Consider the following 15879-nt stretch of genomic DNA (forward strand, 5'->3'; position numbering starts at 1 on the left):
TTCGTGGTCTCCTCACATGACTAAGAGAAAACTAGGGTGGACTAATTGGAGCAAGGGGGTAGTAGTCAGACGTTGGTCTCCGTGCCATGGTTTCATTTTGCTTACGTGCTGCTAGCGAGCCGAAAGTCCAAGATTGGGAACAAATGCCAACCAATCACATGGGTCCATGTAGCAACCTGCTATACAAAGTTGCACACGCCAATCCGGTACTATATTCTGTCGTAAACAGTATTAAAAGGTAGTTCACGGTGTGCTTATTGGATAAGGGGCAAGCCAATGAAGTTAACCCTACACATGTTCCCTTCACCAACCCCCCTCCCCCCTCCAATAGGTTTTACGTTTGCCACGTAGGATGTCGTCATAGCTGACGCATAGGGAGGTAGGATTTCATTACACAAAGGCTTTATGTGCAAGTGCGCAAACTACTGCTTGTGGTTCGCTAAATTGCCCTACTTTATTTTGAACTGACAATAAAGTAGTACATCGCCATATTCTTTGGGTCTGTTCGGTTATTTGAGTTTGGGCTCAATTAGTTTGGCAAATCCATTCTGCGCATAACAAACACTTCAGGGTGCTATTGCACAAGATTAGTGCATACAGTGTGTGTACTCAATCTAGCACAACGTATGCAGCGGTTTCCTCCATCTTTGTGAAATATATTGATCACATGAACTAAACAAAGTTGCGATTAGTTTGAGTGCAGGTACAACCATGAGCGTAGTTAATGAAAACTATTCCAAATGGGCCAAGCAGCAACATGTGCTTCCCGTCACCCCATAGGCTCACTAAGTTGTGCCTCAATACACAAACCAAATGAACGGCCCAATGCTTAAACACTTGTCAGGCAGAATTACAGTTCACATAGTTTCACCAACACTAAAATTCCCTTTCCTTTTCAGGAAAAACACGTCACTCCCGTCTTTAAAATTCCAGGTTCAAACTGTTTCAGCTATCAAATTTGTCAGAAAAAGGATAGTTTTATCAATGCAAATCAGCCCTTCTCTGCCAGGTGTCAAAGGCTTGCAAAACCATCAGACTTTGGGCATTTCTCGGAACATTTTGTGGTGCCAGGGCAGGTGAAAAACCTTTATTTTTAGCATGTGAGCGCCTACTTAAATGCATTCAAAAGTAGTGGGTGAGTGAGTGAGTCAATAGATTCCATTGCAGGTGACAGCTGCCAAATACATGCAAGTTTATAGGTATGCTTTGGAGGGACTTACTGCCCTTGGCCAATGCCTAGTCGGAAATGAAGGGCTCAAGCAGACATGTCAAGGTCTTTTCAACCCCAGAAACCTGGCCCACCATTGTGGACAGGCCTACATCAGATACTTATCTGCTTACCAGACATGCATTACAGTATTTTGGGCTTACAGGTGGCAGCCAGCAGTTTGCGTTTTGACAGTGCCAGCCGCCTTCTCAGGTGAGGTGTATGTATAGTTTATGAGACAGAAGTGACTTATGTGAATTCCACCATTCCCACAAGCACCCATGGGTGGGGGTTCCTGGTAACATCAACGCCTAGAACAAGGAACCAGTGGTTCAGAATTATCTCATGTGGTCATTTTGCAACAGGCTGAGCGGAAAATAGAAAGAGCAAGGTGCAATGCTTTAATGCCCCCCCCCATTTCTTGTTCCAGCCCATTTTCATTTTCACACAAGGCATAGAAGACGCACAGAGCAGAATTAACGCCTCCACCATGAATTCCTCTATCTTGGAAGTGCAATTTGTTTTACGGTTGCTTGAGATCGTTAGGCAGTTGCAAAACCAGTAGATTCTCTGCCTCCATTTAGCACCTGCTCTATTAAAACGGACGGATTACATAGGAATCCATTGGGAAGCACTGTCTCAAAAGCATAATTAGCAGGCAGCATTTCGGTTTTTTTTTTAAAGAAGATTTTGCCTGGTGTGTTAAGCACTTGTTGCATAGATCTGCGTTCTTATACCAATCACAGTACCAAATCCAAGCAAGGCAGGCTCAGACTTTCCTCACTTAGTTTGATCAAATCGAATACATAGATGGACCTTGGTGATAACCACCTGGGATGTAAAACCTAGCCGCACCTTGAAGCGCTGGTTATTAAAACCATATCATCGGTATGGTGCAGGCCTAAAGCTCGGTCTCAACGAATGAGGGTTGTAAAACTGGGCAGGTAACCAAATGAAGGGCATAAAGTGTTGGGAATAAGTAGCCAATTTCAAGAAAGTGGAACCATATCCCCATAATGTGATCGCAGACCAGTCATCTTAACAGAATTTAGTACTGTGGAATCTTTGAGGGCAATATATGCCTTCTCACATTCTGGTGGCACTCTTAGCTCATTACCTGCTCCCCTTTCTTGTCATGCAGGTCATTTGAGTGCAAAGATTCTAGGAAGGAGAGAGTCGAGCAAATGTCAGTTCTTTTGTGGGCGTATTGTCTCGATAGGATAGGTTATTTATAACGTGCTTAATACCCAGAGGTTTCTAAGTGCGGACCCGGGGATTCAACCGGTGTTGCTCAGTGTTGTCTTCCTTCCAAGACGAGCACGTTGCCCCTGAGCTATCCCCCAGAGACTGCTCATTTGGCAGAAGAACATTTGCTTTTCTACAATTTCAAATGTTCTTTTACACATGAATCAAAACATGGAAGTCTGTGTCAGACAAACAACCGGTCTGTCAATTTTTGCACTTCACAATCCGGGGGCTGGCAAAACGGCTAACCTGCCCAGTCGATAACCAAACACAGATTTTCATAATATCTGCACACCGGTACGGATACTTTCCACCTGCAAGCATCAACGCCATTAGTTTCATCTGCATTCCCGAAATCCGTTTCTTACAGATTCATGCGTAGAGCAGCCCACTGATTTCATAGACCACCACATACACCTGTATAAAAAGGAAGAAACTAGAAAGTTGTTGGCAGCTGAAGTGAGACAATGCAAACTAGTCCACAAAAATGAGACCGCCTTAAAAGCCCAAAGAGAACTGCTGATAGCCTGGAGTAAACTGGAGGCCCAGCTCTCTGATCGCACAAGCACTAGTCCATACACAACAATATTAGACACAGCAAATAGGATGGGTAAAGGAGGGAGAGTGGGGGGCCTCTAACCGGGCTGCTCAAGAACAAATTCCTCACGTTCTGGCAGGACTAGACGCCAATAAAGCATTCGACAGTGTTGACTGGCAGTTCTTGCTAACAGGGATGTCAGAAACGGGATTTGGTACCAATTTTATAGCTGAGTAAAAGTCACACTTCCAAGCACAGGATTACGAATCAACAAACCTCATCTTGCTCAGCAGATCGAGTTGGCCACGGGTGGCAATCGGGACTGCCATCCACCTCTTTTCAATTTAAACAAACTGCTAGCACTCTTTTCTCTAAGGAGGATATCAAAAGCTGATTAGGAAACAGCACTTCTCATTAAGTAACCCTGTACACAGAGGATATTCTCACAGATGTTCTGCTGTTTACCAAAAGCAGGCACATCCCTGCCAAGAGTAATCGTAGAGCGCTTGTGATGCAAAAATTGCACAGGCTTTGATAAATTAGGCTAAAGCAAGTTGCCTTAACATAAATGAGGAAGAATCTATGATAAATACCTTACAAAATACCCAAAGACTGCAATGGGAAACTTCAGTTTTGGAATACCTAGGGGTGAAGCAAACGAGGCGCGGGTCCTCCAAAAGCTAAAACCTAGCTACACTAATTAGACAGCTCGACTCCGATCTTGATAGATGGACCAATCACGATATTTCATGGATAGGAAGAATCCACGTGGTTTAATGAACTTAGTCCCCAAACTGTTATACATATTCAGCAGCCTCCTGATAACGTGCCTAAGCGAGGAAGCTGCAAAATAAATTGCCCCGTTTCAGATGGAAGGTAAGACCTCAACGAATAACCTAAAGGGTAATGCTCCGCCCTGCCTCCTTTGGAGGGCTCTGGGTACACGATCTCAGCCGCTACTTGCTGCTGGCTGCCCAAATATTCTGCCATTGCTACACAGCCCCTCTAACACGAATCAGAGTGAAATGGACCAGGCAGCAAAAGAGGGCCAACTGGGGTGGATCTGCTAGTCTTGGGAAAAGAGGCCCGTAATACCGGTGGCCACCTGAGGGCGACTACTTCCACTTAGGACTCTAGCCCAGATAAAGATTCTGGGTAACCTGTGGGAGGCAGGTAAGGTCCTTATCTCCAGTGGTAGGCAACCCAGATTTCAGCCCCCAAATACAACAGCTTTCCAGAGCTGGCTGGGGGAGGGCTGGGCAACCTGAAGGAGTGTTTCCAACAAGGCCAAACACTCCCATTCCCAGAGGCTAAATCCAAGTTTAAAATCCTGGAAACAGAATTGTTTGCATATATCCATCTTGGCCACTGGATCACAAAACACGCCATTGGAGAAGCAGGAAACAAACTACCCACACCTCTCATGCCATCAATTAGAAATGGCATCCAAAAAGAGAAATTTCAAAGTTATATCGCCTACTGGATAGGGCAGATGGGGTAAGAAATCTTGGCCTACATGAGACTGTGGGAGGAAGCTTTAAAGACTACAAATCCAAATCCCAATAGAGATGTGGTCCTCTACCTGTACCACATCAGACAAAACATCAAGGTGTAGCACTACCAAGGAATGCCTTAAAATATAAATTAGATGGTGGTGTGTGTATAGCCTGAAACACATACATAATTTCATAACAGGTTTCTCATCACAGTCCTGGGGCAGGAGGGGGGGGACAGGGGGGGGGGGGGGGGGGAACGGGGGACGAGCATGATCAGATCACTAGGTCAAAGGCGACGCATGTTGCTTCATGCCCAACTCTTCTGGAAGGAGAGAACTAAAATAAACACATCCGGCCAGTGCTCTAGATGAGATTTGGAAGTATGTGTATTTTACTCCCTATTTTTAGAGTTGGGAGTTTTTTTTTTTTTTTTAAAAAGGGAATACAAATGTAAGTCCAAATCCCAATTGGAGTATTTTTTGTAAGCGTGCAAAAATAGGTTTTAACTGGAAAACGGACATGTTTTATTTCTTTGCACCTAGTTCTTCAAGCACATCAAGAGAGAGATTCATTTATTTCGGAAAATAAGGCAGTTATAATCGCAGTTTCTTCCTGTGGTACTACATGCACTATTGATCCAAATATATAAGCATGGAGCTCTGTGGGTGAAACCAGGGGCACAAGCTTCCATGTGGATGTTTTTAACTCCCCATTTTTATGGAGTATTTTCCTATTTTTAGGGAGTAAAAGTGGCCAATACACCCCTCATCTGTTGGGCTGTATGCGGCATAGTGAGCGCCTGAAAGAGTAACAGCATTCTCCCATTGGTTACTCTGAATTCATTACCCTCGCTCGAAACTCAGCTGGCCCAGTGTTGGAAGAGCCCTGAAGGTCCCTCGCAAGGTCTGGGGAGGACTAAGCTTGGGCAATGGAGAGAACGTTTGCGGTATTACACGGTAGCTTACCAAGATTCCAGAGGGAAGGGACCCATTTTCCCTCCTTTTGCGCATCCATACTCTCCAACACGTGTAGGTCAAACCTATTCAGACACCTGTCCCTATTAAATCTAAATATATGGAGAAACGGTGGTTGGGCCATTCTCCCCCATAATATATTGCAGGGCAAATGCCAGCTGTGATAGAAATGTTACTTTGATGTTGGCAAGGTACAGTTCCATGAAGTGATTTTATGCCAGTATGAATGCTGTTTTATGTTACTATGCAATCTCACCCTCTCTGCTTGAACCATGATTTTCCTGGGGCATTTTGAAACTGAAGAGTATACATTGAAAAAAATCCACAAAAAAAAAAAGTGCATCCATTCACCAATTCTGTGGTCCATGATATGTGGGAAGTTCAAAAAGCTGCATTCTGAAGTTCACATCTTCAATAAAAGGTTCTAAGAGCTACCTGTCAAAAGACTGGTCAGAATAGTCAAAGTAGGGGTTCATATGTGCCCCTGTCACTTGAGCATGTAATTCTGGGGAATGCAGCCGCCGATCAAAAGATACTCCAGTGTTCGTGCTCTGCACAGCAAGAGAGAGATCAGCATCCCACAGAAGCACAAGATGCTTAGCTTTGCTGGCATAGGCAATGGCGACATCTAAAAGGATCAGGGGGCCAGAAATCTCTGGGTCTTTAAGGTAGAAAGGGTTAACAACAAACTCCATTTGAGATGGATTCGTTTGGAGACCATTAACCATCATTCATTGTCCTACAACAGCTCTCAAACACCCATCATGGGCCCAAAAAGAATCTGATGCTTTCACACAAAGCTGCGCATCCTCTGCATACAAATGACATTCCATCTTACAGACACAGCACGGCAATCAAAGGCTGTACGAAGACTGCAGTATTGAGATGCGTGGCATGAGGACCTTGTGGCACCCCACAATTGGTAGGTAAGTGGCTAAAAGTATACAGGCCCAACTTGACCACTTGCTGTCTCCCTGCAAGAACATTTTTTTGAAGCAAGCGATTACGGGACTATGCATCCGAGTTAGGGCTTCCAGTCAGGATAGTAAAAAATGGCATGGTCCACAGTATCAAACGTAGCCGACAGATCTAGCACCACCAACTGGGTCAAATGACCAGCAAAGGCTGTACACAATATTCCATACCGTGTCCAGGGAGGAGAGATCTGTGCAGATTTCAAGACGTCTGGCACAATCCCGTGATTTAAGGAAAGGCTATCAACAAATAAGACTCGCACTAATATGTCCTGTCAAAATGGAAGGGAGGGCATCTATACAAAGATGAGTGGGCTTAAGTCTGGCAAACACAGGTGCAACTGCTTCAGGCGTGACAGCGGAAAATTTAAGCCAGATGAAGACAGGGTCCCACGGCTTGTAGGACACAGTCAGGTGGCACTAGATTTTTAATAATCTTAAATAGCCCTTTGGGTTTATTCCCAGGTAGAAGTAATCTATTCTGAAAGTAACCAGCTTTGGCTTCAGAGATGGCTTTTTTCATAGTATACCTGCTAAGGGATTCCAATACCACTTCCAACCCCAGAAACTTGAAGGCCAAGAAGTGTGCCCAAACCCATAAGACTTCAGACTAGTAGGCATTTGTGGGCCACCAGCACTGCGGAATCCAGTGCAAAGTAGATCGTATGAGAGCTGGCAAAATAAATAGTGCACAAGAAACCCACCCACTCGGCAACCCAGTGTTTCCCAAACTCTCATGCAGCAGTCACAGGACATCACCAGAACCATAGATGACCCCCCTGCTCAAACAGAATGCTGCATATACACAAGTATGGACAATTCCATGATAGCAGCAATACTACCAGTCGCGTTTACACATGCTGAGAGGAGAGGTGGTCAGTATCCAATAATTAACCAATACCAAGACAACTAATCAAGGATTCGAATATCCCTTGGAAACTGCACAAATTGAACCAAGGACAGAGACAATGGCCCCAAACAACTCTGGGCCAAATGAAGGGCCTATAAAAGGGGAAAAGGATGCAGGTGAAATGCAACATTCTCCAAACATCCCTGGATACACGATAACCGGGCTACCTGGGAGCAGTTAGCACTTGCCACTGCCATCCCCCAGCTGCTACTGTAGAGAGGGATAGCACAAAACCCTGCTAATCAGCATCCATCTTTGACCCAATTGAGGGCACCCCTAAAATGTCATAAGCCCAACAGGAACATACACAACTGTCTGAAACAGTCCCGTTTGGAGAATGGGAAGAATGAGCTACCACAAACAGCCAACAGACCATCCTAATACATTCTCTGGATGGTGCCCTACGCTTCACCCACCCCATTTCATGTACCCTTAGTTTAACATACGCCCCTCTAAAAAATCTCCAACCATCACTCACCAGCCCCACTACCAAATAAAATTTTAAAAAAATTGACAAGACTACTGCATCAACATTGTGCTATTAAAAAGCTCACCTCTTTAGCTCTACCCCCACACCCCCACTCCAGCTGCCAATCCAGACAGATGGTGCTGTAAGACCTTGTAATACCTCCAGATAAACATCCCCAAGTGTCGCCGCTAAACACCACCATTCTGGCACTGATCAACGGGGTACTTCAGACCCGCACCCATCAACATCACAGATTTCACATCTGCCGCTTCCTTTGTTGATTTATTTGTTATTTATGATGCGCATATACACAAGTGTAAAGGCACAACAAGTCAGAGGGGGGGGGGGGGGACACAGGGATGACAAGACAAACGATCTTACTAGGCTTTGTGGCATTGAGATTGTGCCAATGCGCAAACAAGAAGTGCAGGGGAGAGGGTACAGGAGGGGGAAGCGCACCCAGAGCAGCAGAGCCCTGAGTTGTGCTGGGAGGTTGGAATTACAAGGGGCACGCGCCAGCCCAGAAGTGCAAGGGTAGCCAGGAGGCAGTGCAAGCAAGGCTAGGCGGCAAGTGCAGGGGGCCTGGTGTCCTGCAAGACTCAGAGGACAGCCAGTCAGCAGCAGAGCAGGAGCAAGGGAAGGTTAACAGGGTAGAGGGAGAGAGAGAAAGGAGAAAAAAAAAAAAAAAAGGTATGCCTTGAGGAGTTTCCGGAATTTAAGGAGGTCCGGCTCAAGGCGGAGAGGGGCCATTCCAGAGGGAGGCACTTGCAGAGAAGAGAGATCTACCCCCCAATCTCTGCTTGGAGAAGCAACTCACCCGCAGAGTGGAGGTAGACGAGCGAATGGCTCTAGGAGGAAGGTACAGGAAGAGAGAGTTGAAGGTAAGGGCCACTGCCCCAAAAAGCCTTGTGGACGATGCAGAGGGTCTTGAACTTGATCCTTGCAGTCACCGGGAGCCAGTGGAGGGATTTCAGGGCTGCAGAAATGTGGTCCCTGGGCTTGGGCCAAGGATAAGTCTTGCGGCCCTGTTCTGGATGAGTTGAAGAGGGCCAAGAGTAGAAGTAAAGATTAAGAGGCTGTTGCAGTAGTCCAACCTAGAGAGAACCAGAGCTCTGGAGACACAGCTTCTGGGGAGTGGGGGGGGGGGGGGGGCAGGGGGGGCGGCGTGGTCTAGGGAGGTGAAAAAAAAAGGGAGAATAACTTTGAGGAGATACAGCTGGAAGTGGGCCTTCTTGGCAAGATCTGATGTGAGGAGAGAAGGATAGTATGGTGTTGAAGATCACTCCAAGATGTTTTGCCTCACAAGAGAGTAGACTAATTTCACCAATAACCACCTTTCCTTATAGGGTCAAGAGCAGCAAGGCCACACGAAAATGGCAGAAGTGCACCATACAAGACAGCTGTACACTACATGAACAAAGCTAAAACTTTGCAACACCATCATACCACTTCAGCCACGTATCACAAATTCATGATCACTGGGAACTCAAGACCCCTCCAGTCTCCATGCGGACCATTCCACCCCTTTACAGATGGAGAGCTTGTCAGCCACTCGCTGAGCAGGAGTGCAGTACAAAACACTTGCAATTCAGATGGGATTGTTATATTATCCATGCCCACCAGAGATGTAAAAGGCATAAATTGATTAGCAGAGTTTGCTAATTCAAAATGTTTTGATTAGCAAACAGACCCATTTGATTAGCAATTGTGTAATAATGTTGTTAATGTCACCGGAAGTTCTGTACCCAGGACATGAAATAAGCACCAATAAAGCAGTTTTGCAAACTGCTGAAATAAGACAAAGAAGTCAAGCATTGCAAATTCTTTAATATTCAACTAGACCTGCAGGTCGAATAACTTAGTTTCCCTATCCAACATAAGAGAAAAGCACCCGACCCATACCAATGGAGCACAACATGTGATTTGTGTACAATGGTTCATGTCACTACAACTTGGTTTGTTTGGCACACTGCTGCCACCCAGCGGCCAGCCATGCACAGTGAAACTTTTGTTTGACATTTACTGGAAACAAAGTAAATGTTACATAAAGGTTTAAACACCGCTTGAAGTGCTACTCGGCCGTCATAAAATGTATTCTACTATGCGAGTGGGCAAAAAGACTTTGCGAGCCAAAGCTGAGTGTCTGTAAAATGTAAAGGGTTAGCTGCATGTATGGACACAGATGATAAAAAAAGGGCCAGAAAAGTTTGGCCAGCTGTCTCCTGCAGGTGGTAAAATATAAAGCAAACAAAGCAAAGCAAGCTCTTGAGGCCAACTACAGTGTTTGGTATTGCAATAGAACTACAGATTTACAGATTGGATGGAACTATTGATCACTACTTTGTGTGAGCATCTAGTTTGCTTTGTGTATTCATTATGTAAGAGGAAAGAGTCCCAGCACAGTTGATTGGACAGCAGACAGAACTGGGCAAACAGAATGGAATCTTGTAGTTTGTGGTCATCTCAATGTCATGGTACATGATATAAAGCAAATGGGTGATAATATAGACTGTCTAGGAGTATAGATTTGCTCATAGGTTGAGCACCAGTTGAAAGATGTATGCAACCTGCAGGTTACTGAACTTTGGTTTGCCATCAAAAGCATTTGATCATGTACATTTTCAAAAGTGTTCACTCATCAATTTGATGCATCGTCCCCAACAAAATGAAATATAGTTGACAATGAAATTTAGATACACTAACCTACACTTTACTGTAAAGCAGGGAGATGATGCAGTGTCTTACAGTATCAATACTCTAATCATGCATTATTTAACTACCTACATTTTAGCAATGGAATTGCAGGACTGTCTTAAAAAAAAAATATATAGGAGTTGACACATTCTGGTCTTTGCCAGACAGGATATAGAAAGCTTAATAAAAAGAAGCATCCAGATTATTTTTGGTTTGCAATTATTTGAAAAAGAAAAAGGAAATTCCTACCCAGCACTCCCACACATGCCATTGGCACTTAAGAGTGGAGGAGATTATTACTGCTGCACTTTATCTCCATTAGGACTTGAAGTGAACAGAGAACAGAGGGGGAAGAGAAGGGCAAAAGGAATACAGGGCAAGCTGTTTTCATTAAAGAGGGTAACTTAAATAGCTATCTTTGCTACACAAGTGTCCATTTGATTAGCAAACTAACAGAAATGCATAGCAAATTGCTATGCGACACTGCTTATTTTAGGCCTTGGGTGCAGATGTACAAAACTAATCCTAAAACAAATCAGTTTGACCCAGCTCTTAAGGACTTCAGGACTTCAGCTTCTCAAGGAACAAGGAATCGCCTGGGTCCTAAGGACAGTTCATAAAACCACACCCAATAAATCAAAACGCTACCCCTCACTTACCCAATCAATCACCAACATTAGTTTTTCTGCCAAGCTCCCTGGAAACAATCTGCCAGCAACTACTTGCAAAAGAGGTATCCAACATCCTACATTGGTCACAGCTCAGATGCAGGCCAATGAGAAGAACAGCGCCGACCCCATCATCTATCTAGGACAACCATAAAAAAGAAATTAAAAAAAGAAAATGTAGACACTTTCTAAACACCCCAGCCATATCCTGAGGAATAGTCGAGCTGAAGTGCAGAGCATACAGCATTAAGAAAAATTACCCTACTCAACAACCCACTTGCCCCCTTTCAAAACTACCATGGGGACCACCACATGCGGCATTCCACTGGAATCCAGCACCACTCACCTCGGACATCCACAGAGATGGGACCCCTTGCTGTAGTTCAACAAGTGGTTAAAAAAAGCTCAGGGACCTTATTGGCGGCTCCCTTCCTCAGGAGCCACAGATCAAATACTAAATGAACACTGCTTTCCCACACAAAACAGATCAGACATATCGTGCCTCATCTAGCGTTCAAGCACAAAATCCATGTGGTCAACATGCTGGCGCAAGCAAGATTGCACTACACCAACAGCCTCTAAACAGACCTCTGTGATTAGCTCTTAAACCATGCCCCAAATACTGTAGCAAGACTACATTGAAGACTGTACCACATGCCATGGCTTTTGGTGCAAGCTTCAAGTCAAAACAATGCATCTCTCACCAGGCAGCCCATGACAAATGCCAAGTAGGGAAATTCCTCCCTCATGCCTCCACGAAAGTGATAAGACCAAGTAACTCTTTTAGTGACAGTCCACCAGTGCAACAGGGAAAGGCGCTGCCAGTAACCACTGAAACCTCATGCATACACAACTTTGAATACAGGACAACCACTAACCTTTTGGAAAGTTCTGAAAATCTGCCCCTTTTTTTTCAAGTATGTCCTGAGGGTTGTGGTATGGCACTACACCATTGGCCAATTTCTGGGCCACACAAGCTGGTATTAATCTTATTACACGCTTAATACCAGAGGCTAGTCTCCAAGCACAGGACAGGGATTTGAACCAGTTTTGCACTGCGTTGTCTTGCTGGCCCCATGGCGGCAGGGCTCAGCTCAGTGCTCCCTCTGATCACAGGAGCTCTGCATGGACAAGCCTGGTGCCAGCGCAGGGTCCTCCCCCGGGCTGCAAACACACACCCTTCCCTTACATTACTTTACTTGGTGGGGGAGGGTGGCCCTCCCTCAAAATTGTAAATGTGGTTGCTGGAAACTGGCTCGTTCCCAGCAACAACTCCAGACATAGCTTTTTTTTACCACCCCACACATAAGGACAAAATAGCTGCACTGAAGCCTTTAACTCAGCCTGCAGGGTCCATAACTCGTGGTAAAGCACTCGGGCTGGGTCTACAAAGCTACAGTATACCATGACTGCCACCTCACATGAAGCTGAAAAACAATATATGCAGACACCCTTCCAGAGCATGCACAGACATCACCATATACACTGGATAACCAGAAGCGCAGACACCACTTTCGATTAGAGCCAAATAGTCCATCAGCCTGCAACGCAGAAGGTCAGATATCGACTAAATAAGCACCACATTTTTGATTCTTCGGGTCAATGGTCATAACACGCCTAGAGCAGCATCCCTCAACTTTGACATGATCATCCTGACCACTGACACCAACCATATATCCCACGCATTTCCGTGTGCTCTCAGGAACCTCAGATACATAATCAAAACCAATTAAGTCAAAAGATCTAATACTACTCATTCAAAAAGTGATGCCTCAAGACCACAGCATGCTGGGCCAACACTGAAGCTTTTACTAAACCATAAATAAATATAAATCAGTAATACCAGCTACTGCAACAATGCACATTGACAAGAGGTTTGGGGGGCACTTGCAACAAGGTGGGGTAACTGCAAGGACACATGGAGGAACCTGGAACTCTCCCATGGTCCTAAACAACTCGCATGCTGAAGAGGGACGAATAACCCACTGCTACCTCCATCCCAAAATGAAATCAATGCCTCATGCTCCCCGTACACTCCACACCAACCGATTAGCGACAACAAGGAAACAGTACCCACAATAGGCTCAAATCGTATCTATTGCACCTGCCCCACACCTACTCATTTTTGTACAACACGCCTCATTACGCTACACCAAGGGCCCACACAAAGCCCATGTAAGCAACTAACCAAGAGACCCATCTTCCCAAGTTCCCACTAAACCACCAGCCTCCACGCAGAACCTGGTGACAAGAGGCCACCAAAACCAGAGCAGTCACGCTATACAAGACTGTTCCATTACGTGTGGCATGCTAGCCCGTGTCATCCTGTGACTAACAACTCACTCTGAACCTAAATTCTTACCAGACATACATGTACCTCTACTCTAGCCCCCACCTCATGCCACAACCATTTAAATACAGGACGTTTCTATTCACCCGCTAAACAGACCTGGTCACATTGATCTTCACTCCACAAGTTGCCCAACATGCCACCGCTTACCTATGCTGGCACCAAGTGGTCTCCAGCCACCTATGAGCATCAAGTGTTAACACTTTCGGTCCTCGGGGTGCCCGTGTGCATACTCTTTTTCCATAGCGTCGTCTGGCCGCTCTGTTCCTGCAGCAGTGTCTTCGGTCTGCTATTCGGACTTCCTCTGCCCTATGCCTGGTTCCCTTGGTCTTTGCTGTGGTCGACTTCAGCTCGACTGCCGGATTGCTACGGCTCTCCCAGGTACCAGTTAGGCATTTACTGTACCGCTCCAGTCTGAATTCCTACTGACTCCTTCACTGTATTAGGGTTTATGTACTCCTTGCCTTGTTCCACATTGAAATACAGCACTCCGCACCATAGCACCTATAGCCAGCTTACGCTGACCATCTTTCCACCGCAAAAACAACACTCCTCTGTTATATACCCACCTACAATTCCTTACCTTCGGACTCCAGAAAAAGGATGCTCTGCAGCAACTGTGCACCAACCCGGCCCTAGTGCAACCCATGTGTCGCCCAGGTGTCCACCCTACTAACCTTCCAATTTATTATTTTCTCCTGTCCTTGTCAACCGACTCCCAGACCACATCAAGTGACTTCTACGGTGGTAAGCCCGCCTTCCATCTCCTTGTCACATCATACGCCTCTTCCTAGTATAAGGAAGAATTCTGGTTGTTACATTCTCATAGGAAACCGACTCCTGCGTTAGCTTAAGGTAATTTACAACAAAGACAGACTTGGAAGGACATCTCCACTGTCCATTATAATTAATGTATTGTTTTAATTCCTTGCAGCTTGGATATTTGGCGGGGCACGTGTTCCCCACTCATTTGATTTACCCCTCGGTTTTGATATTCCCAGCAGAGGGGTGTATCGTAGAAAAGAGTTCCCTCAAGAAAGTCAGTGTTCTCATCAATGCTTCCTGTGGTCTTCTGAGTACAGACGTCATTACTCCCTCCTGCGAGCTGGTGACACAGCACCACCTGGATGACCAGATTCCAGCAAAACGCACCCAACTTCTCTAAATTGTTTTCAATATACCTCACATCACCATGTGTCCAAACTTCTGAAGCAGAGCACAGCCTCTCAGGATCAGCCTCACACCAACACTTTAGTAAAAGCAACCTTGCTTTCCTCCCCAATCACACTTAACATCCCACCTGTCCAGCCTCTCCCAGAACACCAGGAGACATAAGATCGCAAGTGCCACTAAAGGCAAAATAACATCACAATACTGGCTTGAATTCAATCGCTTGGCCTCTACTCTGCTTGGATGAGAGCATGTGTTCTCCAGAGCCAGTCACCTGTGGCCCCACTTGCACAGAAAGCGTCACAGACCTTTCATGGGGAGGTTTGGTGGAATGCTAGCTATATGCAGATCATTGGATACTCCACCTTCCAATTTAGGGAGAGCAATTTCGCTAATGGGACAAGAATCCACTAAACCCCGAGTAAACTCCACCAATCCAGAAAGTGTCTTGCAGGGACAAGCAGACCTTCTCCAATGGGGACTTCAAGTTGTAAACCCGAAGGAAGAGGTCTGTGATCTTTACTTGCCTGGAAGTTTTGGAACAGAACTCCCATTAGCTATAGCTAGCATAGACAATGGTGAGAAATCACGGGAGTTGAGAGGCGAAAGTTCCAGCCCTCGGAACTAACATTAAAGTGCAGAAAGAATGAGACTGGTTAAAGATAGTCAAAGTTTCACACCTCTTGGGATATTTACACAGTATTAATAGAATGTAGTCAATGCTTCTATTAGACACTGGACTACATCAATGTTGTATATCGAGGAATGCCTCGGAAGCAGAACAAAAGTTGCCTAAATAAACCACAAGTCGCTTATGCTATATTTCTGTAGACAGCATGGCAAAAAAGATTTAGGAGCTTGCCTGTTTGGCGAATGGATCACAAAATGTACTGCCTTATGATCTGCGACCTCATTTGTGCAGTGCAACCTCGACTTTAGAAACCTGCCACCTGACCAGAAAAGTTCAATTTCTACAGAAGTACCACACAACCGCCAACTGTCCTACTCTCACCTCCCTCACCGACAAAAGGCCAGTGCGAGGAATCGGGATTACATTTCTACCATCTTTAAGAAGTTCATAGTTGGGACTGCATTATAAAGAGGGGTCTACTGTATGAATAAGGTGTTACAGAGAGTCCCTCCACACACAGCACCTTACTCGTTCCATTACAATGCCTCTGTAG

At 45.4% G+C, this 15879-nt stretch overlaps 1 protein-coding gene across 2 annotated transcripts in view; it reads right to left on the bottom strand.

Annotated features, from left to right (window-relative positions):
- Nucleotides 1-15879, bottom strand: part of TOR1B (torsin family 1 member B) — a 63301-nt gene that overhangs the window by 20575 nt on the left and 26847 nt on the right. The gene's annotated exons all lie outside the window — the stretch shown is intronic.

Source organism: Ambystoma mexicanum, chromosome 8, assembly GCF_040938575.1.
Source record: "Ambystoma mexicanum isolate Mex_15411 chromosome 8, UKY_AmexF1_1, whole genome shotgun sequence".
Lineage (NCBI taxonomy): Eukaryota > Metazoa > Chordata > Amphibia > Caudata > Ambystomatidae > Ambystoma > Ambystoma mexicanum.